At 35.1% G+C, this 14,930-nt stretch overlaps 1 long non-coding RNA gene across 2 annotated transcripts in view; it reads right to left on the bottom strand.

Annotated features, from left to right (window-relative positions):
- LOC110261440 (uncharacterized) overlaps positions 1-14,930 on the bottom strand; it is a 222,885-nt gene that overhangs the window by 18,310 nt on the left and 189,645 nt on the right. Inside the window, exon 5 of one of the 2 annotated variants that reach the window (XR_014808650.1) lies at positions 7,380-9,484. The exons of the other annotated variant lie outside the window; for it this stretch is intronic. This is a non-coding gene — a long non-coding RNA (uncharacterized LOC110261440). Of the gene's footprint in view, positions 1-7,379; positions 9,485-14,930 lie in introns of those variants that run through there. 2 annotated transcript variants of the gene reach the window in all.

The following is a 14,930-nucleotide window of genomic DNA, read 5'->3' as shown; positions in this document are numbered from 1 at the left end:
TTCTAATCTATGGCATTTTTTTTTTCCACAGAACTAGAACAAATAATTCTCAAATTTGTATGGAACTACAGAAGATCCTGGACAGCCAAAACACTCTTGAGAAAGAAGAACAAAGGTGGAGTTGTTAAGCTGTCTGATTTCAAACTACATTACAAATATATACTAATCCAAACAGTATAGTACTGGCACTAAAACAAACACATATAGATACTTGAACAGAATTGAGCCCAGAAATAAACCCTCAATATATAGACAATTAATCTACAATAAAGGAAAAATAATATATAATGAAGAAAGGACAGCCTCTTCAATAAATGGTATTGGGAAAACTGGACAGTCATATGCAAAAGAATTAAACAAGACCTATCTTATCCTATATACGCAAATTAACTCAAAATAGATTAAAGTCTTGAATATAAGACTTGAAACCAAAAAATTCCTGTAAGAAAACATGGGCCATAACCTCATTGACATCAGTCAGAGTAATGTTTTTGTGGATCTAACTCCATAGGCAAAGGGAACACAAGTGAAAATAAACAAATTAAATTAGAAGCTCTGCACATCAAAGAAAAGTTTTCAAGATGAAAAGGAAACATACTGAATAGGAGGTATCAATGATATATTCACTAAGGTTATATTAGATATAGTCATTTCAGTATCCAAAATGAAGAACTCATCCAAGTCAACAACAAAAAAATAAACAACCCAATTAAAAAATGGGCAAAGGCTCTGAATAGGCACTTTTCCAAAGAAGATATACAGATGGACAACAGGCACATAACAAGATGTTAGACATCACTAATTATCAGAAAAATGTAAATCAAAACCACAATGAGATATCACCTGGCACCTGTCAGAACGGCTAACAGACAAGACAAGAAACAATAAATGTTAGAGAAGCTATATTCCCATCACAGTGTATCACCTTGTACACTGTGGTGGACTATAAATTGGTGTAGTCACTATGGAAGGTTATGAAGATTCCAAAAAAATTAAGAATTAAAATACCATATGACCCAAATATTTCCCTTCTAGGTATTTATCCAAAGAACATAAAGACACTAATTTGGAAAGCTATATGCACCTCTATGTTCATTGCAACATTATTTACAATAGCCAATATATGGAAACAACTTAAGTGTTCATTGATAGATAATGGATAAAGACGTGGGGTTTATATACAATGGAATACTACTCAACCATAAAAAAGAATAAAATCCTGCCATTTGCAACAATAAAGATGGACTTTGAGGGTATTATGCTAAGTGAAATAAGTCAGAGACAAATGCCATATGATTTCACTCATATGTGGAATATAAAACAAAAGAAATAAACTAACAAAATATAGCAAAAAGAAACTTAGATTCAGAGAACACATTAGTTGTTAACAGAGGGGAAAGGGGTTGGTGGATGGTTGAAAGGGGTGAAAAAGGGTCGACTGTATGGTGATGTATGGTAACTAGACTTGTAGCAGTGATCACTCTGTAGTGTACACAGATGTTGAACTATAATACTGTACCCCTGAAACTTATATAACAACAACAACAAAAAAATACAAGGTATTGGTGAGAATTTAGTTCAGGTGCTCAATCACAAATTCTAATATAGAGAAGAGAGAAGATCCAAGTGGCTACTTGGACCTGGATGAAAAACAGGCAAGCTAGAGCCTGGAAATTTCTGATTTGATGAACAGATTTGTTGGGAATAAAGTTGTGTGACTCAAGTTCTAGTGAAAGAATGAGGGTATTGGAGTTAAAGAGTTTTTTTTTTTTTATTACTCAAATGAATTTATCACATCTGTAGTTGTATAATGATCATCACAGTCCAATTTCACAGGATTTCCATCCTCCAACCCAAGCACATCATCCCACCCCCCCCAAGCTGTCTCCTCCAGAGACCGTAAGTTTTTCAATGTCTCTGAGTCAGCATCTGTTCTGCAAAGAAGTTCAGTCTGTCCCTTTTTTCAGATTCCACATGTCGGAGAAAGCACTTGATGTTGGTGTCTCACTGTATGGCTGACTTCACTTAGCATGATAATTTCTAGGTCCATCTATGTTGCTAAAAATGCTGCTATTTCGTTCCTTTTAATGGCTGAGTAATATTCCATTATGTATATGTACCACATCTTCTTGATCCACTCCTCTGTTGATGGACATTTAGGTTGTTTCCATGTCTTGGCTATTGCAAATAGTGCTGCAATGAACACTGGAGTGTTTTTTGCGAGTCATGGTTTTCTCTGGATAGATGCCCAGGAGTGGGACTGCTGGATCAAACGGCAGTTCTATTTTTAGTTTTCTGAGGAATCTCCATACTGTTTTCCATAATGGTTGCAGCAATTTACAATCCCACCAACAGTGTACTAGGGTTTCTTTTTATCCACACCCTTTCCAGCACTTATGGATTGTAGCCTCCTTGATATGGCCATTCTGGCTGGTGTAAGGTGGTACCTCAGAGTGGTTTTGATTTGCATTTCTCTAATAATGAGTAATGTTGAACATCTTTTCATGTGTTTTTTGGCCACCTGTATGTCTTCTTTGGAGAACTGTCTGTTTAGGTCTTCTGCCCTTTTTTTGATGGGGTTGTTTGTCTTTTGAGTATGGAGCTACAGAAAGTGTTTATAAATTTTGGAGATTAATCCCTTGTCAGTTGATTCATTTGCAAAGATTTTCTCCCATTCTGTGGAGAGTTAAAGAGTTCTGCAATGCATTAATTCTGGTCATTAACAAGATAAAAGTCACAGTCATAAGCAATGAGGGGGAAAGTTGGATGGATGGAATCAGATGATTCATTACATTAAAAAGATCCAGGCTTAGGAGTTCCCTGGTGGCTTAGGGGCTTAAGGACCTGGTGTTATTACTGCTGTGGCTAGGGTAGGGTCACTGTTGTGCAGGTTCGATCCCTGGCCCAGAAACTTCTTCATGCTTCAGGCAAGGCAAAAAAAAAAAAAAAAAAGTCCAGGCTTTGAAATTTAGTGTTATGATGATGTTTGGAAGCTACTCTTTCACAGGAGATGATCATAAGACATCTACCGTATTTCTGCTCAAGGATATTGCCTCAACTCCAATAATAATAATATTGTTCTGAGAAAATTTTTATATCCTTTTGAAGAGCCCTCATAAGGAAAAGGGAGGGCAAAAAGTCTAATTCTTAAACATGGAACAAAGCTGGATTATATTATGTACTCAGTCTCTGGGGGTGACCAAGAGAAATATAGACAGATAATAAGCAGGTTATTCAGATTGGTCAGTACTAAGAATAATGTCTGATGATGATTAAAGTGTGTGAGCCATTGAAAATGACAACCTCATCTTAAAATAACCTGAGTAGGTGTTTCATCTGAAGGTGAAAAGTTAGTATGGCACACAATCATCTAATTCTCTTTACAAATATGCACTTCACATGGACCTTGATTTAAATCACAGTTCTTCAGCTTTTTAGCTGCTTGACTTGGGCAAATTAATTAACCCTAGATTCTCAAGTTCCTCAGTTGCTGAATGAGAATAATATCGACCTCAGCATTGTTGTCAGATATAGAAATAGTACATGTCTATCATCTACAATATGCCTAACACAATTATTACCTATTCAATACATTTATTTGAATTAGAAACAATGGTACAAATAACACTAGGATGTTGCTTAAAACAGAGTACATGTAGTGCATCCAATCCTCTTAGCTTCTGGACTAAGATGTATTAATTAACTAAATTCAGTCCACAAATTTGAGATACTTATGCTTCTACCCTGAACCATTACATAGCCATTAGTCCTCTAAGTCTTGAAATATGTTGGAAAAATTTTTTGAAATTATGCCAAGATGCTAAAAATGGCTGAGTGGTAGCTATATAATGAGGAAATGTTGATAAGCCTCCTTATTTGATGGGGTAATCTGGGATGAAGCCATGAAATGATACTCCTCAAAGTGACTGTTTCCCCAGTCCACTGCCTCCAGCCCCCTCTGGGTCAGAAACAAAGCCTAGATCCTCAGAAATCTGGCTGCATTTTTATTTATTTATTATTTATTTATTTATTTATTTATATTTTTATTTTTGGGCCTTTATTTTAGGGCTGCACTTGCAGCATATGGAGTTTCCCAGGCTAGGGGACTAATCAGAGCTGTAGCGGCAGGCCTATGCCACAGCCACAGCAACATGGGATCCAAACCACGTCTGTGACCCACACTGCAGCTCACGGCAATGCCGGATCCTTAACCCACTGAGCAAGGCCAGGGATTGAACCTGCATCCTCATGGATGCTAGTCAGATTCGTTTCCACTGTGGCACAAGAGGAACTCTCAGGCTGCATCTTAACTCAAATCTGTTTCATCTTTCTTCCAAAACTCTCCTTCCAGGACCCCAGTCCTCTTCGTTCTGGCTCTCAATTCCAAAATAGATTTGTTCCAGCCTTTAATGATTTATTCACAGACAACTGAATTTCATTGCCCACTAAAAATGACTCTCCCTTGGAAACTTATTTTTCCTCCTTGAGCATAGCTTTGTCAAATCCCAAACGTTACAAACAAAAAATGCCTATTCAACTTCTCTAAGAAGAAAGAAATAGTATTTTCTATTCTAATTTTTCCCAGATGTGTCTCCACATTATAAGACTGAACAAAGGTAGTTATTTACTTGTAATTTCCTGCTGAAGAAATTACAACAATGAATGTAATTTGCTGAACAAATTATAACAATGACAAAGTCAAATCTTTAATGGCATACCATCGATAACTGTGATGGCCTTGGGTTTAAGTTCCAAAACTTTGATTAAAGTTTCTTAAATTTCCTTTCAAGCAGATTTTGTTACATGGTTATTGAATGATAAATATAGATAGACAAAAATGCATTACTCTTTTAAATGTTTATTTTTTTCCTGTTTCCATCTCCCTTGTAATTTATCAGAGAATGAAAAAATACAGTAAGGGATCTTAGAGCACTTCCCATAACTTTGGTTAACTTAATGTTAGAGAAGGAAAAAGTTTCCAACTGAAGAGGGAGTAAATCCAATCAGCTTTATGGAGTGACAGGTTTTGATTAGACAGTGCAACTATTTCTCACAGAATCCAGACGCAGAAATGACTCCTGTTCCACCTGAGTGGCATGTTCCAAGTCCCACCCAATCACTGGATTGCACTTATCTGGGAGAAGGGCAGGCAATGTGCTCATTCTAATCTAGAAAGGAAACTAAACATTGAGACTTGATTAAGAAATCATGTCAAGCAATTTAAAACAGAGGTTTTTATCCAGAGGTCAACAAAAACACTTTGTCTGTGGGCCTACTGAAATTGGAATTGGAATTGAATGTTTGTACACTCAGTTTTCTAGTGGAAGAGTCATAAAGTGTCCACAGATCAAAACTTTAAGAATGACTGATGAATGGAGGAGGGTCAGGGGAAGAGTAGATGTAGGGGTGGTAGAGAAAATTCTTTGTGTGGGCCAGATCATCTATGAGGCTTAGTGGGTGGCTCCTGAAATCATGGAGAGCTGAACCAGTAACAGTAATTTTATCACTAGGGAGAACTAGTAATGGCTCTAAAGAAGAAGCAGGTTCTGAGTCTCTGAAGTGGATGGCTTAGCATGTGTCTGAGTTTCTTCAAAACTTTGAAAGGTGTGCAGAAAGGAAAAAGGGAAAGAAGCTATGGGGTATAATGTGTTTACATAATCCAAAGTATAAGAGGGTGCAAGATAAATAAAGAATAAGATGCAAACAACTTGTACATTATGCAAAATAATAGCCTTTACTATTCTTTGAGATTTATTCTTTAAAACAAGCCATGTACATTTTCTACTCCATGTTTAGGTGGAGTTAAACCTCTACATAATAGAAAAAAAAATACAAAAAGCCTCAAACTTTTTTCTATTTGCGATTTCTATTAAATTTTTATTTTACTTTATTTTTTTAAACTTTATTGGAATATAGCTGACCCACAAAGTTTTGTTAATGAAGGCATACAGCAAAGTAAACTAGCCACATATACACACACATCAACTCCCCTTCAGATTCCTCTCCCATGGAGGTCCTCAATCACATAGCACTGAGCAAATTTCCCTGTGCCATAGAGCAAGTCCCTGTTACTCATCTATTCTATTCTGTATATAGTAATGTGCATATTTCAATCTCAACCCCTTAACATATCCTCCCAACACTTCCCCCTTAGGAAACACAAGCCTCAAAAAGCCCCAGACTTAAATCCAAATAACTCAGACCCTGGAACACCAAAGCAGAATATATTCAATAAATCTATTTTTATAATTGTCTAAAATGGATGATCACAATTACAATTTTATATTTTTTTACAAGACACACCCAAGCTCCTCAACATGTAAATAAATTGACCTGGGACAAAGCTTTCTTAGACATGTCCCATAATGACTAAGACTATTTCATGTAATCTCCATGTGAGACGATAGAAAGGTCTCATTTATTATTATTATTATTACATTATCATTAGTATTATTATTAATTGTGGCTGTGTAATGAAGAAAACCAAGGCAAGCATGGAATTAACATCTTGGCACAAGGATTAAAATTATATTAAAAAATTTCAAAGAAAAGAATTGGGCAATCTACATAGTATTAAAAATAATTTCTTTCAAAATATTTAAAATACTCTTGTGTTTTATTAGTTCCAAGTTAATTTGGCTTAAATAGCATAAGCAAATCACTTCATATTAATTATGGCTATTAATCAATACCAATTTTTCATATTTCAATTTATGAATATTTTATAAGTAAAACAACATAAGAGAAAAAAACTACCCTTATTTTTATCTTTCAAAAGCTTTTCTTTGAAAAATCTTAGCTTTTTCTTTGTTTTTTTTTTGTCTTTTTGCTATTTCTTGGGCCGCTCCCGCGGCATATGGAGGTTCCCAGGCTAGAGGTCGAATTGGAGCTATAGCCACCAGCCTACGCCAGAGCCACAGCAACGCGGGATCCGAGCCGCGTCTGCAACCTACACCACAGCTCACAGCAACGCCGGATCGTTAACCCACTGAGCAAGGGCAGGGACCGAGCCTGCAACCTCATGGTTCCTAGTCAGATTCCTTAACCACTGCGCCACGACGGGAACTCCCAGCTTTTTCTTTGTAAGATCTTATTTCCTTTTTTGCAAAGGTCTTCAAATCTGTTAAAAAAAAAAAAAAAAAAAAGCCACCACCATTGAATGGCTGGCAGAAGGCTTGAGCTGTGTAGTATGTAATCAGACACTGCCCATTTCACAGTTTTGTTCTACTGGGAAATATTTATAAAAGTATATGTAATGATTCTCCATTTTAGATCATTTTCTTCACATGAATTCAGAGTTCTAGTCAAAATAGAAACTGAATCTATGTCTAAAAGTGTGGTGCATTTGAGGAGACAAGTCACAACAAGAAATCAGAGAGTTAATTATAAATCATTTATTAAAACTCTGTCAATCAGAAGAGGTAATTTTTTTGCCAACGGGGATTTCTAATTTTTCTGCAAGTGGCTCACTTATAATAAAGACTAAATAAACAAACATTCTGAATAGATCCATAAATTATTAAACATTTTCAAAAAGAAAAATGAATAAGGGATGTTAATATGCTCATATATCGCCATAGTTCCCCTGGTGCCATACATAAGTAATAACACAGATCAGGGGGCATTGTGCATCTACAAAATTGGAACCACAAGTAGTAATTTTTCTCTAAATTTTCCCTGACTTTGAAAATGAGAATAATTAACCAACGTAAAGAATTCTAGAATAAGAAGCTATGAATAATAGATTTTAAGGAGAAATAAATAAGGAAGTTATGAAGAAAGGGATACATGGCATGAAATGAGTCCAAAGGAATTGAGATTGCATTCACTCAGCTAAAGGGATACAACTAGCTCAATATTATTTACCTAACACTCTTTTAACTGTATCACAATTCAAGCCACTATTTTTAAAGCTTAATAATTACCTCTCAAAAAATGTAAAATGTTACCTGTAACAGGTAAACCCTGAAACTCAATGGCTAAAAACAAGATCATTTTTACTCCCTCATGCAGTTTTAGATATTTAGGGATCCAAGCTGTAGAACTCTGTTAACTTCAGTGTGTTCACTACATTGTCGCTCACTCTCTAGACAGAGATAAGAATAAGAGAGAGAACGAGCATAGGGTCATGTGGGCTAAGAGGAAAAAGAATGTTTATCATGTCCATCCATATGTAACTGGCCAAAGCTCAGGCAGATGATCACACTTAACTTCAAGAGAAAGTGGAAAATGCAGTCTGGCAGTGTTTTCAGAAGGAAAGAGAAATGAGTTTGAAAAATAGCTGCCCAGTATCTGCTATCTACATATGTGTAGGAAGAAATTTTAAAGAGCATAATAGTTGGTAGGCCTTTTTAATGCAATAGTCTGTCATATACAAACCCTTTGGCTATAACAGTAAATACAGATTGTGATTCAGTGAGTCTAAAGTGAAGCCTAAGAGTCTAAAATCTAATAGGTTCCCAGGTGATGTTGATACTGCTGGTATATGGATCTCAGAAGTAAAAAACCATCATTAAGTGAAAACAAATCCTTAGCTAACAAACAAAAAAAAAGGCTCAATGAAATGAAGTTTAAGCCCTATAGCCATCTTGCTGATTTTCTTGGAATACATATTCCCTGTCTGTGCCCTGATTCGGCTAAGCAAAGTGACTTTAATAATACATAGTTCCTCCAAAGCACACGGAAATCTGGAGATTTATGAGATAATATCTGCAAAATGCTGTGGCCTCCTTGGGGAAGAGGTATTAGAAATATACTAGGTATTATATTGTTATTAGCTTGTCACTGGCTGGAAGAAAAGAATGTCCTGTTAGGGAAGGATGCCGCATGTTCCTCTAAGTTGGCGAAAACCTGGGAAAAGAGGAGCCCTTTTCCCTGCATGGATCATTTTTGCCCTTCTCTTTTTCATTATTCCATTTTGACATTTTGTACTGAGGCAAACAGTAATCCAACCACAGTATACATATAATCACAGAAATGTGATGATTCATTTAGGTTCATAACATATTTACTCATCTTATAAAACTTAAGAATTAAAAATACACACACACGTTCCCACTACTTGCTGCAGAAGCATGGGTATTATGAGAGAAATAGGATACAAACATTCAAAGAATCCTAGAAGATTATAGACCCTACAAACTCTGTGAAGATGTCCCTGTTAGTTGTTTTTACTGTTTTTCTCTACCTTTGAACAAATATCCGTTTCATCGTCTCTATATAGCTAAAGACATGAAGCCAAGGTTGTTAAAACTGGTAAATTCTTTGATTTATTCATTCATTCATTTGTATTGATTTTAACTTCTCCTCTCCATCCCCAAACTCCCAGGTAGGCTCACAATTAGCTGGAGAAAAAAATTAAGGGGAAATAAATGGATAAATCAAAAACTTTAGCCTTCTTTCATCTCTCCAGTTTATAGACTACTTTGCCTTTTCAGTTTTGAGGTTGTTTTGTAGCACTTTCAAAAATGCAAATCACTGTATCCTAGAGCAGAAGAAAAACAGAGTAAAATATAGGTAAAAGTCAAAGACCTAAAATATATTCTTATCATTGCTCTTTGTTAGTCTTATCGAAAGGGTTAAAATGAATGCTAAGTGGAAGAAATGTCAAATATGGGATTTTGAATAATAATATCGATCATCCAGTACTTTCGTCTTGAAAACTTAAGAAATAGCTATTTTAAGGTATAAATATTCTGCAACAATGTCAGCATATAGCATTCATTTTAAAATGCAATTTTTATATTTTGAGTGAATAGCTGATTTGGTTGGTAGCATTATTTGAATTATTCAAGCAAATGGAAATTTTCTGGATATATATATATATACACAAAATTGATATATATATATATATATATATACATATATATATATATACACACAAAATTGCCTCCATCTCTTGGAATCTAGACACTTGACCACAGTTTATTGCCATAATAATACTAACAACACAGTGTGTTATAGTACATCTGGTTTTACCATAATACACCTCTGAAAGTTAGGCTGGATCTGATTATATTATTCCAATTTCATTGATGAGGAAGAAAGTTCATTTAAATAAAATCCCTCAATACCAATTGCAGTACTATTAGTAGAAGGGAAAAACTAACTTGCTTTCTTGATTCCAAGTGCAAAATTACTCTTTAAAATTATACTGATTAGGTCAAATTTGATTTAATTTCCAATCCCTGTTTTTTTAAATCAGAGGAGTGTTTTTATGTAAAGTATAATGGTTCCGGATTTTAAAACAATCAAAATGTACAGGGAGGTAATTGATAAAAGTTAAAATTCCTCCTGTCCAAACTTCCAGAGGTGTGTGTTTTTAACAATTTTTTGCATGTACCTCTAGGAGTTTTCTGTGTATTTACAGGCATATATATGTGAGTAAATATCCTCAATTTGCTTTCTAACCATAAACCCGGTTTAGACATAATAGGAATTGTTATCAGTTATATAATTTAACGTGTCATATTGATGACTAAAGCCCTGCTAATTATTTTGAATTAAAGACTTTATTTGGATTATTTTTAAAGGTTTAAATGTTCCCTTAGGTGTAAAAAGAAGTGTAATTTTAAAATTGTCATTATCACAAGAAAGCTACATTATTATAGCTGTTCTTAGATCATATATACACAAATACACACACATACATATTCCTTTGCTATGTAGGAACACCTCTCATTTCAGCTTTTTAAAATCATAGAAACCACTAGGGTAGATGAATTCCCTTAATCACACTTCTCTCTTGTTATGCTTTGTTGCTGAAAGGTAGCAGATGCTGAGCTCATTGTCCAAATTACACCAGTAGCTATATGCAGTGCTGTTTAGAGTGCGGTCACAATGAATTCAAATCCCATCCAAATGCATCCTAAAAATGTTGGTTTGACCCCTAATTAGTTAGTGCATGTCCGTGAGCCACCCAGCAAGACTGCAGGGCCTGAAGAGTCGCATTATTCTTTCTTAGTGAGCCTTTTCCCTACCTTCTCGGCAGACAGATGAGTCTCTTATCAGAAGGAGCAGATGGCAGCGTGAGTCTGTTTGAAATTACTGACATGCACTTGGAGAACAGTTCCTAGAATTTTTTCGTTAGAGTGTATTACATAGGAGGACAATTGGTGTTAGAAGCCTAGGGAAAAACTTCTGAATTTTGGCTGAGAAATATTTCCTGGGTTTGGCTTTAATAGTCATGCAATGTTGGACTTGAAAATGAGATGGTTCATTGGCCCTTGGTATTCTGAGATGTGGAATACTGATAACCACTTCGGATTAAGAATTCCTAAACGTTCAACCAGTGGCCCCAGAATAACATTAATGAATTGTCTTAGTTTATAAGTGTTTTCGTACTCTGAATTTCATTTAATCCTCAGGACAAATTGATTTTTTTAAAGTCCTCATTAAAATAAAGAAACTGTGAATTAAAGAGGCAAAATGGTTTATTCTGAGACACATGGCTTGCAAACAGCACATCCACAATTTAGTTACTGGTCAAAGATGTGCATAATAAGTGAGGTTCAAGAGGTGGGTAGATAATAATTATATGCCAATCATTGTGGCAGATTCTTTATATACATAATGCCCCATTTTTTCAGAAAATTGCTGTAAGGAAGGAATTATCTCCATTACACATATGAGGTTACTATGCATAACTTGCCCAAATCTGCCCTTCTAGCAATGGAAAAATGTGTTTCAAGCCTACATTTGGTTAACGCCAACTTATATGCTCCCCTAGAGCTTCCAAAAGGAACAGAGCTCTGATAATATTTTGATTTAAGCCCAGTGAGACGTGAGTCAGACTTCTACTGAACTGTAGATAATAAATTTATGTTGTTTAAGCCACTAATTTTTATGTTAATTTTTTAAGTATTAGGAAACTAATACAGGAGTGTCATGGATATTAAGTGAGACTAGAGAGAGAGTTATATACGTAAGTACACAACTTGACATGCAACAGGAATTCCATAAATAATAGTTATTATTCTAACAATACTTTATTTTCTTTGGCTACAGTGTTTTTTATTTTGAGAGGTATCCTGCACCTTACTTTGTGTGTCTTAAAAGGTAGCCCAAAAACTCACGCAGAGTTTTTGTTTGTGTGCACATGTTTTACACAGGGACTCATGTATACAGTTCATAAATTTGAAAGCAAATCTGTTCATTTCTTTTGTTTTATTTAACTGTACACTAGGAAAATGTGATTTTTTTTAAATGTTAAAGAAAGAAAAACAAAACAAAGAAAAACACAAAATAATGTTAAAACTTCTACCACGGCTATGAAGAGAAAGAATTGTTTTTAATATGCTGGAAATCCACTAGGATTAGTTCTATTACTAATTTTTCTACTAGCACTAGTTATCATTTTATTTCTTTACATTCCATTAATTTTGTTAGGAATGGATTTTTAATTGAGAAAATTACCTCCCAAGAGTTAAAGACAGAGGCTTAAATAGCAAAAGTGCTGTGGGTTAATATCAGTTTTGCAGGTTGGTATGACAAAATCTGCTTTTAAAGTGCCTTTATTTTTTATGAATTATAAATTAAAAGTAAAAATTATTACACAACTAGTATGTGTCAGCATTAATTTAGGTGCTATGGATATACAAATAACATAAAAATTCCCATCCTTTGAGTAAGTCAAAAGCTTGCCTTAAGGCAACATGGAATTGAATGCATTTAAAATCCTCATGGTGGAGTTCCCTTCGTGGCTCAGTGGTTAACGAATCCAACTAGGAACCATGAGGTTGCGGGTTAGATCCCTGGCCTCGCTCAGTGGGTTAAGGATCTGGCATTGCCATGAGCTGTGGTGTAGTTTGTAGACATAGCTCAGATCCCATGTTGCTGTGGCTCTGGAGAAGGCCGGCAGCTACAGCTCCGATTGAATCCCTAGCCTGGGAACCACCATATGCCACGGGAGCAGCCCTAGAAAATGCAAAAAGAAAAAAAAAAAAAGGACTAAAATCCTCATGGCTAATTTTGTAGAATTAAAAAGTTGAGATTTAGTCGGTTCTTAGTGAAACAATGGCTTACTTCTCCAGCATTATATAAAAATAAAGCATTTCATACAAATGAAATTTCTTCCTGTATAAGTCATTGTTTGTATATCCTACAATGAAACATTTTTAAGGCAAAGTTTGAATTTGACATCATTTTGTGGAATTTGGAACAGATTATAATAAGCATAATTTAACATTTGGTGATCATTTTGTTCTATTTTTATTACAAAGATGAACTTGGAAGCTATTTAGCTGTACAGAGCTGATTAGCTTTACAAAAGTAGCCCCTGACTATTAAGCCTTTTTAACTCATATATTTATCAGAAATCATTTTTCCTCCCTCCTTCTAGGTTATTTTATGACACCTAATGATTATACACGATTTTTGCAGTTCCTTTGCTGTTGTATTTTAATGAACTTACTTCTAGTCTTGGATTTAAGGTAACCATAACAGTAAATTTTGGGTTAAAATAAAGATATGCGGGCCTTAAGTAAAAACTTTCCAAAGAGTGTTTCCGAAAAGTAAAGGCAGTGGTCCACATAGTTGGATTCATAGGTGTTTGTGTTGATTATCAGAGAATTCGGTGGCTTACTTCTGGGATCCTGGTTTTATTTACTCTTCTTGAGGTTTCCATGGAAAGGAGGTCATCATGCATGGATGAATTCTGATTGACTCTTCAGATACAGCTCTACTTAAACATATTTGCTGCCAGAAAACTTGCATTTGCAGCCAGAAGATTTGCATCCTACTCATTTTTACTAGATATGTGAATCCCAGTACCTCTAGATCAAGAATCTGAAATGTAATCCTGTTAAAGAAACTCCTTAAGCTGTTTCCAGGATCACCATGCTTTCTTTCCTCAATTATTACGACTGAAAGGTTTTCAGTCAGAATCTACTCTAGGCACTTAGAATAAATAAACTTACTTTCATTCAAGTATATCCTGGCATGAACATCCAAGAAAGCCAGCTTTATCTAATTCTTGCTTTTGCTCTTTTTAAAGACTGAGAGTCCCCACCATAATTTGCAGTCTTAGTTCTAGAAATACTATATTATAAACAAATGCAGTAAGCAGTAGAGAAAAACTAGGTTGCAACCAATAAGAGTGATGCACTATGATTTTAAGGAAATGACAAAGAATTGACAATAAGACATCTTGGATTTTAGTGAACTTGGTTTTAGCATACAATCATAGAATGCCATGGCTAAAGGCATTTTTATACATCATGCCTAGGGAAATGAAGTGAATTTCCTAAAGCGATGTATTAGGGAGGGAAAAAACTAGGATGTTGGGACATGAACTTAGGACTTGGGCTCCTAGCCCAATATATATGTTTCTATAATACCATACCATGGTGTATTGCTCTATTCCTAAGTGATTCTAGTAATAATAGTGTCAGTGTTTTTAGATTTCTTTGAATTCTCATACCAATTACATAATGGTGAATATACTTAATCCAATTTAAGAGTTTGGGAGGCTGAAGCTAAGTGAGGTTCACAGAAGAACACAAAACAGCCCAGGTATGCATACCAGCTAAGTTTCTATCATTTCAAAAATGTAATATAATATGCTTTAAATAACAGCCACCCTATCTATGTTATGTAAGTATCCGAGGATAGACAGATAAACTTTTAGAAATATTGCCAATACTCCTGTGGGAGTATAACTATTTCATCTCTTTTAAGAAAAGAGGCTAAACTATATAGATGGCTATAGGAATCAAGTTGGGGTTTTCTATCTGAACCTGAGACAACCCTGCAAAAACTTCACTTACTTTGCATGAAACTACTAACCCTGCTCACCCAGCCATCTGACCAAAGTAAGTTCCTGACTAACCAGAGACTTGCTTTTGGCAGTGCAAACAATCTGACATAATAGGAAGGACTCAGCTAATTTAATTGCTGTATTCATGGAGTATATTTTACTCTTTAACCATATA

This window comes from Sus scrofa, chromosome 6, assembly GCF_054392235.1.
Source record: "Sus scrofa isolate SSC_HxYL_T2T_F1_AM1 chromosome 6, Sscrofa_HxYL_maternal_Yorkshire_Landrace_v2.0, whole genome shotgun sequence".
In the NCBI taxonomy this organism is placed as follows: domain Eukaryota; kingdom Metazoa; phylum Chordata; class Mammalia; order Artiodactyla; family Suidae; genus Sus; species Sus scrofa.
The sequence above is the reverse complement of the archived record's forward strand: the minus strand, read 5'-3'. Positions and strand labels throughout refer to the sequence as shown.